Consider the following 11,376-nt stretch of genomic DNA (forward strand, 5'->3'; position numbering starts at 1 on the left):
AGGAATACACAACTAAAGTACTCTTCAAGGATACCCATACAAAAGACTTCCAAAAAGGTGAAACAAATGGGCAAAATAAAGTGGCTTCCATCTACTTTGAAGGTGGAGCATTTATACAAAAACTGAAATGAAGCCAGCAAAAAGAAGCCAGGATACACTTAGCTTTATGGGGGAAATGTATATAATGTATGCAGCTGCATATAAACAGGCCAACACCAGCGCGGGGTTAAGGCAAAGCCAAAAAATGGAAAGTGTGACAACTCCAGTCCAAATGGGGGTGGGGTCATTGGGTGAATGAGCCTCTATGATTGTGCTTTGCCAATGCATTACTCACACACTAATGCTCTGGTGCCCTGTACTGCCAGAGCATCACACATGCAACTGTGTGGCTGATCAAAGGAGTGGCCATCCAATGGAATGGTATCTGGGCGGGACATGGTAAGTACTTGGAGGTTGCAGGTGGTGTGTTTTGTGCATGCATGGAGGAGAGTTAACAAAGAAAATTACCCAGAAGCATAGCTTGATGATGTACTGTGCCATCTGCTCATAGGTGTTTGGTCCAGCTTAGGATTGGACTGTGCTGACAGCAGGGTTTTGACTTGCTTTTGGAAAAAGCAGGATTCAGATTCAGAAAGAGAGTCCATACCTGTACCTTGAGGCATTATATTCTTCTATCAAACAGCTCTTAGAATAAAGAATAAAAAAGTTCTTCCTAATGTTTAGGTAGAACCTCTTTTCTTGACATTTTAATTCATTGATTCTCTCTCTCTCAATAAAATTACCAGTTTGGTAGATGAAGGGAATGTCATGGATACTGCATACCTTGATTTTAGTAAGGCCTTTGACAAGGTCCCCCATGACATTCTTGCAAACAAGCTAGTAAAATGTAGGTTAGACAAGGCAACCATTAAATGGATTTGTAATTGGTTGATTGGCTGAACCCAAAGTATGCTCAGAAATTACTCCTTTTCATGCTGGAGAGAAGTGACCAGTGGGTGCCACAGGGTTCTGTCCTGGGCCCAGTGCTATTCAACATCTTTATCAATGACTTAGATAAAAGAATAGGGGGCATGCTTACCAAATTTGTAGATGACTCCAAATTAGGAGGAATAACTAATACCCCAGAAGACAGGATAAAAATTCTAAATGATCTTAATAGATTAGAAAGCTGAGCCAAAGATAACAAAATGAATTTCAGCAAAAAGAAATGTAAAATACTGCACTTACGGCAAAAAAATGAAATGCATAGATGGAGGATGGGAGACACAAGGCTTAATGAGACTGAGGCGCATTACAGACTGCCCGTTTGGGGCAGCCTGTATCCGGCCCTTTCCCCGCCGAATCAGGGCCTCAGCTGCCACAACGGCTTCCCCACGGCCTGGAAAGGGGTGTCCTTGGGGCTTCAAGCCCCAAGAACTCCTGGCGGCGGTGGGGAAGAGGAGAAAGGGCCCGCTTGGCCCCTTTCTGCTCTGCGTCACTGGCACAGCCATGTAAAGGCTGCGCCTAGTGACGCAAAGGTGGAAGGAGCTCCAAAACGGAGCTCCTTCCGGGGCTGTGGAAAGGGCGCCCCAGGCGCCCTTGTGAAGCCCCAGTACATCAATTCCGCACTGCCCCGTTTGGAGGCGGCGCAGTCATGACGTAGCAATGGCGGCGCCCATGTGTATAGGGCGCCGCTATTTTGTATGGACCCAGTCCGTATTAGGGTTAGGGGCGTCAGGAAGTGACGCCCCTTCCTAACCCTAGTATGTCCTGGGGACGTACTATACATCTGTCCGGAACGGGCCTTTGTGTGAAAGGGATCTATGAACATGAGTCAACAGTGGGATGAGGCAGCTAAAAAGGCCAGTGCAATTCTAGGTTGCATCAATAGAAGTATAGTGTCAAGGGAAGTTAAAGTGCAAACTGTATTCTTCCTTGGTCAGGCCTCACCCAAAATACTGTGTCCAGTTCTGGGCACCACAATTCAAAAAGGATGTTGAGAAATTGGAGCGTGTCCAGAGGAGGGTGACCAAAATGGTGAAGGGTCTGGAAACTATGCCCTATGAGGAAAGACTCAGGGAGCTGGGGATGTTTAGCCTGGAGAAGAGAAGGTGAAGAGATGATATGATAGCCTTGTTTAAATATCTGAAGGAATGTCATATTGAGGATGGAGCAAGCTGTCTGGGAAAGCTGCTAAGTCTGCTGATAACAGCTCACACAAACTGGCAGAGATTTATAACAAAACAAAAGGTCTTTGTAAACAAGAGGAATAAAACACAGTCCCAAAGTACCAAGTCAGTGTCCAATAGAGAAGGGACAGGCAGTCCAAGGGTCAAGAGTTCCAGCAAAATAGGTTTAGAAAGGCAGTCTGAAAGTCAAGGGTTCCAGGGAGTCCAGATCAGTCAGCAACCGAAGAGTCAAGGTTTCAGGCCAAGAAGACAAAAGGAGTCAGAGAAATTTGTTTTTGTCAGGAAGCTCAGATAATCTCTGACAAAGGAGCTCAGCGTCCTCCACCTGTTTATATTTCCCAGTTCATGATCGCAGGTGCTTCCCGATTGCTCTGAATTTCTCATAAAGTTTCCATGACTGGCAAAGGCACTCCCTTTCATACCTTCACTGGCTAAGTGTAGGCATGTCGGCGTCCTGTTCTTCCATATCTTCTGTGCCTGGAATCTCTGCTGGTGGGAGGCTGGGCTGCTGAGGCCCTTGACATGGCCCAGACTCTGCTGGAGCTGGCAGAGCAGAGCTAGGGCCCAGCTCACCTTCAGGCCCAACTTCCACCTGGGGCCCTGACTCATCCTCCTCATCCTCTGAGTCCTCAGTCTGGCTGAGCATGACACAAACTTGTTTTCTGCTGCTCCCGAGAATAGAACTCGAAACAATGGATGCAAGCTACAGGAAAAGAGATTCCACCTCAACATTAGGAAGTCCTTCCTGACAGTAAGAGCTATTAGACAGCAGAAAACACTCCCTCAAAGAGTGGTAGAATCTTCTTCCCTGGAAGTCTTTAAACAGAGGCCGTATGGCCATCTCTCAGGGGTACCTTGATTGTGAGTTCCTGCATGGCAGGGGGTTGGACTGGATGGCCCTTGTGGTCTCTTCCAACTCTATGATTCTATGCTTCTATATGACCTTCGGATATTTAAAGATGACTTTCAAATCATTTATCAGTTTTCTCTTCTCCAAATTGAACAAGCCCAGCTCCCTCAGTCATTCCTCATAAGGCTTGGTCACCTTTCCTTTGAGATATTCCAGCTTGACAATATCATTCTTGTATTCCTCTTTAGCAATTTCCCCCTTCTTCTATTTCTTATCTATCTCTCTTTTAAATCTAGCTCATTTGAAAATTCTTTTTACAATGACCTTGGCTTCTAAAGACACTTCCCGCTTTCCTTTCTCATTTGATTTTTTTGCAACTGTGCCTTCAATATTTCTCCTTTAAGAAATACCATGAATTCCTTTTCCTTTGAGCATTTCTGACCATAGGATCTCATCCAGAATTTCCCTGAAGTCATCTTTTTTTGAAGTGCAGACTTCTCCTTTTCTCTATGCTTGACTTCCCAAGAGGACCTGATTGCTCCCACATAAGAATCTTGCTCCTCCACTGGCAATATATTTTAGAAGGCAAGCATCAATTAAGTAATGATGACATTTTCCCTTGTCTTATTGTGTCTCCCTTCTGAGTTAATATGGAACCTTTCACTCTGTTTTACTAATGCTCTTAGATGACGTTGATGAAAAAAGGAATGGCTTTCACACTTGAAGAAGAAGCTTGTGCACTCATGCTCTACAACCATAAGCATAATGAACTGGTTTTATTATCCCTGATGTGGATTGGGCCATCACTGATCTCTCCTGCATCAATTTCACGTTCCCACCCTCACTCTCCAAATCCCACCCCACAAACTCCAAGCTTATGCGACAGAGGAAACCTTCAATGGGAAACATCCTGCAGTGACATGGCTCTGATTGGTACATATTGGCTGCAATTTTAAACTTGTCACTATGCAAAACTCCTGGGCATATGTTTTTGCTAAACCTGTCTTATCAAAAACACTTTTTAAAAAAAGTCAACAGTCTTATAAATAAAGTAAAGAAATAATTCAAAAACTGTCATCTTTAAGTTTGTATTTTCAACCCTCTCCCATATTGTTGTTATTACATGTCCCTAGGGATTAATAAGAGCTCATGGTTAGCAAATGCAATGGAGGTGATGGATAAAATTAGGAGATTTTAAGTGAGTTGACTCTAAAGCAGCAAGGCATTGTGATGCAATAGATTCCATAAATCTCTTCAGATTGGGAGGGTTTAGGTCAGAAATTCTAATGAATGCTTAGCTGTAGTGGTGTTAACACATCACTATCATAATGTGGAATAATTAGAGTAATCAGGATGCAGTCCCTGACTTAATTAAGCTCCAGAGCACTGTATGAGGAGTAATAAATTCATAGAAAAATAAAACTAGAAAGGATTTCACACTGAACAAAACCACACATTGATTCAGAGGATGGAAAAATTATATCTATTATTATTATTAAACTTTATTTCTAGAGCGCTGTAATTATACACAGCGCTGTACAAAGTTGGTAAAATTAAGGAGTATATAAAAGCCTGCCCAAGGCGTACACTCTAAGATAATAACAATTAAATAGAGGAATAGATAAAATTACCATATAGAAAAGAAAAGACAAATTAAAAACATCAAATATAAAAGCAGATCACATCACATCAAACATTATCAGACAGCAAGATGGCAATCACAAATTCCCTGAGAACGCTTCCCTAAACAATATGGTTTTCAGCTCAGCCTTAAAGCTGGTTAGGGAAGTGATGAGCTGTGCATGCGGAGGAAGAAGGTTCCAGGAATGAGGGGCAGCAAGAGAGAAGGGGCCGATCCGGGACGGGGCAGAGAAAATCCTGGATTGAGAGAGGAGACTTTGGCTACCAGAGCAGAGAGTGCGAGTAGGGATGTAGGGAGAGAGAAGATCGGTTAAATAAAGAGGGGCCAGCCCATGCAGGGCTTTAAAGGTGAGTAGCAAAAGTTTGTACCTGATGCGGAAAGGAAGAGGGAGCCAGTGAAGGGAAGACAACAGAGGGGAGACATTATTATAACGGCGAGCGAGTGAATTAATGCGTGTAGCTGAATGTTGAACAGAAATTAATGGGTGGAGGTGAGAGAGAGGAAGCCCTGCCAGGAGGAGGTTACAGTAGTCTAATCGCGAGACCACTAGGGCATGGACCAGTGTTTTTGCGGTAGAAGCTGAGAGATATGGACGGATTTTGGCAATATTATAGAGAAAAAATCTACAGACTTTGACTGTAGTCTGGATCTGGGGGATAAATGACAAAGAGGAGTCAAAGATGAAACCAAGACTATGGGCTTCCTGGATCGGCAGGATAGAGATGTTATTGACAGAAATAGAAAAGGATTAGAGAAGGATGGGCTTAGGAGGGAAAACAAGAAGCTTGGTCTTGGACATATTGAGCTTCAGACGCCGATGATGCATCCAGTGGGAGACAGCTGTTAAACAGGATGACACTTGCTGCTCTAGCTCTGGTGAAAGATTAGGGGTGGAAATGTACAGCTGGGTATCATCAGCGTACAGATGGTAGGAGAAACCAAAAGAACTGATAAGTTTGCCAAGGGAGAGTGTGTATAAAGAGAACAAAAGGGGACCCAAAACAGAGCCCTGAGGAACTCCAACAGATAAGACTATCTGCAGACAATCCAGTAATTAATAGAAAAACTGATTGTAAATCATCCCAAAATAGGTCTTGTCTCAAATTGGTTTTGATGCACATGGTGTATATCATCATTTGACAAAGCTTTGTTTACATGTGATCATAAATGCCCAGCAACTGGTGAGTGCTGGCTTTCTCACAAGAGTGCCAACAATTCTAGATAGACTTCATGAAATCAGTCTTTTAACCTAAATCCAGAATTGCTTCTGCATTCAGATTAGGAAATAGCTAATTTCTATTGATTCCCTTTTAATTATTCCACACCAATAACAATGGTCTCCTACATCCAGAAACAGATTTTGGAAGTCACCATTGGTGTCCAGCAAAAGGTTGGAGGAAGCAATGCATGATCTCTTATGAGAAGGGGTGTAAAGTTTGACTTAATGACATGATCGTGGTGGTGGTGCTGGTTATAATGAAAATAATGATAGGATCCAAGCCTATGTGTGCTGTCTGTCTGTCTGTCTATCTATCTATCATCTGCTCAGTTTGCAAACAACTGTTTTCAATTAACACTTATCTTTGTCATGCCCAGCCTGGAGGACGGTTTGGAGGACTCAGAGGATGAGCTAGAGCCCCTGGGACCTGAACCTGTAATGGAGGAGCCAGAGCCCCTGGGGCTTGAACCTGTAATGGAGGAGCCAGAGGCTGGCCCTAGTTCTGCTGGAGCAGAGTCTATGGCCCCTCCAGAGATTCAGCAGTCAAGTTTGCCTGGTGCCGAGGCTGTGGACATGGAGGAGGATCTGGGCAGTGTGCCTACCTTCAATGAGCGTCGAGCAGAAAGAGAGGGCCTTTGAAGATCTCGGAGGCTTTATCAGAGGCGTCTTCGTAATCAGACACAGCTGAAGGCCGGCTCCTTGCCTTCTTAAGCACCTGGAGTATGTGTGGTTCTTTGCCAGTGGATATCTGACTCTTTTAGAGGAAAGACTCTGTCTCTGGCTCCTTTGGCTTCTTGTCTTGACTACCCAGAAACCTTGACCTTGGACTGCTTTATCGACCTGCCTATCTGTTGCCCTGAACCTCGGACCGTTTGACAATTCTCTTGGTAATCCCTTTTGGTAGAACTACTGTGAATCTCCAGGACTGTGCAGCTTACACTGACTTTGCTGTGCTGGGAGGGGGTTTGTTTGTTTGAGAACTAGCTGCCTTATCAGCCCTTTGGCTGCTTTCCCAGACAATCTTTTATAAAAAATATTCATTAATATAGCACTAAACTGGAGTTAAAGGTAAAGGTATTCTCCATTGGCAAGCTTGTCAAGTTATGTTCGACCATAGGGGGTGGTGCTCATCTTCATTACTAAGCTGAGGAGCCAGCGTTGTCAGAGACTATTCTTTGATCATTTGGCCAGCATGATTGCACAGAATACTGTTTACCTTCCCACCAGAGTGGTACCTATTTATCTACTTGCATTTTCATGCTTTCAAACTGCTAGATTGGCAGAAGCTGGGATTAGTGATGGGAGCCAACCTCATCATGCGACATCCGGACCTTGAACTGCCAACCTGATGATCTTGCAATCAACAGAGTCAGCGTCTTAACCACTTGAGACACCACAAATTGGAGCTGTCATATTCTAATTCTCTGGATCCAGAGGGCTTCCTTTGTATATAATGCAAGTTATGTCAATATTATGTAAGTCAGTGGTGGGTTGGGGAAAAGGTTGAGCAACTGGGGATGGCTGATTCTGCCAATGTCAGTTCTCTCAAGCCCTTTTTGGGCATTATAAGTGTGGAAATAGTGCCGAAACTTGAGTTTGAGAATGTGCTACCTCCACACTCTTCATAGCTGGTCATCCTCTAAGATTAGAGGCCAGCATGTTGAACACTCTATTCCTATAACCAACCTATTCCTATAGCCTATTCTTATAACCAATGTCCTCACTGCTGCTAATTCCGCCTTTTTGAATCTCATTTTATGAACAGGAAACAAAAGGTTGAATTTGTATCTGAAACTTCCAAGGGTAACTGAAAGAGAAGGATACATTGCAAACAGTCTAAGAATGGAGTTCAACAGGCATTTTCCTGTTAGTAAACTAAAACAAAATATGGGAGCTTTGCTTCTAAGTAGACATTATATAATTGCAGTGATAGACAGCATATTTATAGACCCTTTCCTTTGAAATTTGGCAGTTATGTGACCTGATTTAGGATATTGAACAGGAGTGAAAAAGAAGTGGATTACTGATAAGAATAATGAACTTTTGCCCTGAGAAAATAGAAAAGGAGAATGGAGAGCTTGTGTGAAACAAACCTTCAAGATAGAGTCTTTCAGAATATATATATTTTTCTACCAGTGGCATATCTAATTTTGTATAAGAAAAATGAAGCAGATTATCTCTACAGAAGTAGTGGAAATGACACAATGACCTATTCAAGGTTGATCTGGTGTGTTTAGAAGAAGCTCTTCTGAAGCAAAAAAGATCAATGTGAATGTGACAACACATTATTCAAAGGATTTAAATCTTTGTCTGTCTCTGCTGTGTACACTAGCATAAGCAGATTTATTTACCATGCCTTTTGAGAGGAAGAGCTATTTTCCTGTACTCTTGTTCTCACACTGAGTACTTGATTTCTATTTGAAAGGGTTCCAAGGAAGAACAATTAAATTAAACTGGCCAGTGAGGTGACAATGTGTTGGGAGTATATTTTTGACTGGAAAATCAAACCAGCCATTGATAGTGAAAGCGCCGACAATGACTGGAGTAGTGATGGGAGCAATAGTGTATACTGAAGGATTTAAGTGTTTAAAAGCTCAGCGTCTCTAACAATATATGACTGTTTCACCATCAGAATCATAAGAGTAGTACTGATGTTGTTGGTGATTTTTGGAAAATACAGATCATGGGAAGCTATCGAGTTGATTGCAGAAGCAGTACTGGGGGGAAGCTTGCCTCCAGGGTTTGTTAAATGTTGAAAATCCACTAGTCCAAGAGTTTGAAAAGTTCACACACCTGCCTAAATGTCTTATACACTAGGGACTAGACAACATAGTACTGGGTTATGTTGCATGGCTAGCATATACTTCTCTAAACTTTGCTGTATGCTTTTTGAAAATGTCAATACTCAGGAATGGTAGAAATTGCAAAATTTGAAACAGATTCTTCTGCTTTTGCCAACAGGGCCATCTCCACTTCACTTTTTTTATAATTTAGATGTGTGCAGCAGATTCTGAAAACTGTAAAAAGAAATTATTCTTTTATTTAACATCAGATTTGGATTACCTATAGCTGCTCAGATGTTGGACTAGTCTCTTGCCCTCATCCATTATCATTGTCTATGCAGACTGAGGTTGAACTCCAAAAAATTTGAAGGATCATAGTTTCCCCATTTCTATATTATTTCATTGTTGTTGTTGTTGTTATGTGTCCTCAAGTAAACTCTGACTTAGGGTCACCCTATCATAGGGTTTTCTTGACAACATTTATTTAGTGGAAGTTTGCTATTCTTTTCCCTTAAGCCTTAAGGCAAGTGAGTGTGACTTGCCCAATGTCATCCAATGACTTTCTATTGCTTAAAGGTAAGGTAAAGGTAGTCCCTTGACATAAATGTCTAGACATAACCGACTGTAGGGGGCGGTGCTCATCTCCGTTTCTAAGCCGAAGAGATATCATTGTCCGAGGACTGGTCATGTGGCCAGCATGATTGCACCAAATGCTATTACCTTACCACTGAGAAGTGGTACCTATCTACCTACTTGCATTTGCATGCCTTCAAATTGCTATCCTATCAGAAGCTGGGGCTTGTGATAGGAGTTCACCCCATCATGCAACACCCAGGCTTCAAACTGCCAACCTTCGATCTTCCGATCATCAGAACTGGCATCTTAACCACTAAGCCACTGGTCTTCAATCCTGGTCTTCCTAAATCCGAGTCTGACATTCATACCACTACACCATGATATAGTTATCCAGATTATGACATTATGCCAATATAGTGAAAACTGATAGGATAATAAAACCAAAATAACTAAGAACCTGGCAGCCCACATTTTAAAGGATTGTCTTATTTTCTACATGTCTGCTGCTTTAAGAAACAACTGCAACTGTTGCTATCTGAAGCCCTTATTATTCACTGAAATACTGAGAATGAATGTTGAATACATAAATGCAGGCATTCTGAAGCTTCATCAACATGTTATTCTTCTTGTCCAAGAAGATGTTATGGAGATCATGTTACACCATTCCATAAAAGTAGTCAATCATTTAAGTTAATTAATGAAATAGTCTCAAATTTGAAAAGATGCAGACAAAAATAGCTCTTTGTAGATTTTCACAAGTTTACAGTCTGTAGTTAGATATAAAAAAAAAAAAGGGGGGGTGAAAATAACATGAGACTACAGAATACTTGTTGCATTGTTGCTAAAATCACTACTGCATTTGGCAAGTAAATATGCTGAAAACTAGTGGATCTTATGACTGCTTACAGTTTTGGAATACTATTCCACTTCAATAGAGCTCCTTTTCAAAATGGTATGTTTTTATGAGGAATTTTTTGAACAATAATACATTCATTCTGAGCACACTTCTGTTTTCTCACCATCTATTCTTACTGCTTCTTTCTCAGTAATTCAGACAATTTAAAGCAATCTCAGGAATTGTCACATCCAGATCATTCCTGGAGTTATTAATTTAATGTACCTTTGAACATTCTGTTATGTTTGACTGGCACAATTTCTGATGACTGCAAGGTCCTTATGGGATATAAAAGGAAAAGACAGGTGTCTTGGCCCAAAACAAAATTTCCAAAATCTATAGTATAGCAATACTTTTGTTAGAACAATTGCAATGTCAAGAAATTGGGAGCAAGGTGTTACACACCCCAGAATTCTCCCTCACAGTACATGAGAGGAAAAAGTCTGTCATATAGTGAAGCCATCTTTATTTATTTATTTGCATTGACTGGCAGGATGGAATGGAGCTGATACCAGACAGATTAGGTGCTGTAGGGTAGTTCAAGTTTCTCTGCACATTCACTGCTTTAAACAGTCTCATTGTGTAATTTTCCAACAGGTGCTAGGAATGTTTTGGGCTATACCCAGGACTGATCTTAGGTTTGCTGGGTAAAGAATCATACAATTGTTGCTACCCATTATTTTATTTTATTTGTTTTGTTTGATGCATATGACCACCCATTAATCTTAGTGGCAGGCGATATGAATGCGAGACTGGGTTCTAATAATGACAAAATAGCCGAGAAACTCAGTTTAAGTCCCAAGGACTTTTCCTATATACCCATTAGGATTTCTAAGGATAAGTGGATCAATGAGGTGGGGAAATCTCTTTTTCTATCATTTTCAAGTTTCATCTCTTCCTATGTAACAGGAATGATAGTGACCCTGAGGCTGACTCATATACTTATATAGGACCAAGAGGGAAGAGCGTGTTTGATTATTTTATTCTTTCTCAAGCAGCATGCTTATGGTTTGTTAATGTTAAAGTTTTGGTTAGGCTTGAGAGTGACCATATGCCAATTCAATTACTTCTGATGCCACCGTTTACTCCCATCTCTTCTAGAAATAAAATGCTGGGATCTTCTGAAACTATGGCACGTTACAGACGCGCACAAAGTACATGCTCTGCGCATACTAGGGTTAGGAAGGGGCATGCTAGGGTTAGGAAGGGTCTTACCTTCCTCATGGCCCCTGACCCTAGTATG

The sequence above is a fragment of the Sceloporus occidentalis genome, unplaced genomic scaffold (assembly GCF_023333645.1).
Source record: "Sceloporus occidentalis isolate IW3139 unplaced genomic scaffold, rSceOcc1.0.p SCAF_4, whole genome shotgun sequence".
Lineage (NCBI taxonomy): Eukaryota > Metazoa > Chordata > Lepidosauria > Squamata > Phrynosomatidae > Sceloporus > Sceloporus occidentalis.